Source organism: Etheostoma spectabile, chromosome 6 (assembly GCF_008692095.1).
Source record: "Etheostoma spectabile isolate EspeVRDwgs_2016 chromosome 6, UIUC_Espe_1.0, whole genome shotgun sequence".
NCBI classification, from domain to species: Eukaryota; Metazoa; Chordata; class Actinopteri; order Perciformes; family Percidae; genus Etheostoma; species Etheostoma spectabile.
The window spans coordinates 17031224-17031852 of NC_045738.1; the positions used below are offsets into that span (position 1 = coordinate 17031224).

General features: G+C 41.8%; 1 protein-coding gene across 1 annotated transcript in view; it reads right to left on the reverse strand.

Annotated features, from left to right (window-relative positions):
• The window catches only part of dnase2 (deoxyribonuclease II, lysosomal), an 8365-nt gene that overhangs the window by 3685 nt on the left and 4051 nt on the right, over window positions 1-629 (reverse strand). The window lies entirely within an intron of this gene.

A 629-nucleotide genomic window follows, 5' to 3' on the forward strand; every position in this document is an offset into this window, starting at 1 on the left:
CACACACACACACACACACACATATATATATAAAAATCTGTGGTGTATCCACTTCACCCCGGAGCCTGTCACACTCTGAGCATTCCAACTAGAAAGGTGAGAATCAAATGGAGCAAATGCACGTCGCAGTGTGAGGGCTGATATCTCTATGGTGACATACCTCAATCTAATTGCATTACCCCTGGCACTGCTATAGCAACCGTGCCAACTTCTGAGTCTGCCAGGGAACTGCACAGGCAGCGCAGTGACATGGTGATGACACCTGTTTACACTGATTATCTGGGATCTGCATCTTCTTGTTGCTGTGTCAATACCTGACTGGATTATTAAGTATGTGGCGACAAGACAATAAGGACTGAGGAAATCCCTACCAAGATGAGACAGAAAGACAAATATTTAGTGTTTCAGAAGAATTATAACATTCTTGGGAAAGCCTTAGAAAGAGCATTTACACCCTCGTGGGAAACTAGTACTGGGGAATTGTGGGAAATGTTTTCACTTAGCAGCTCTTTAAGGCAGAATAACAACAATAAATAACACTCATTTACTATTATCATTTATTTTAAACATGCTTGTGAAAGTCACCTTCTCTCACAGTGATCTTCCATGTCAGAGGCTCAGTCGTTTAA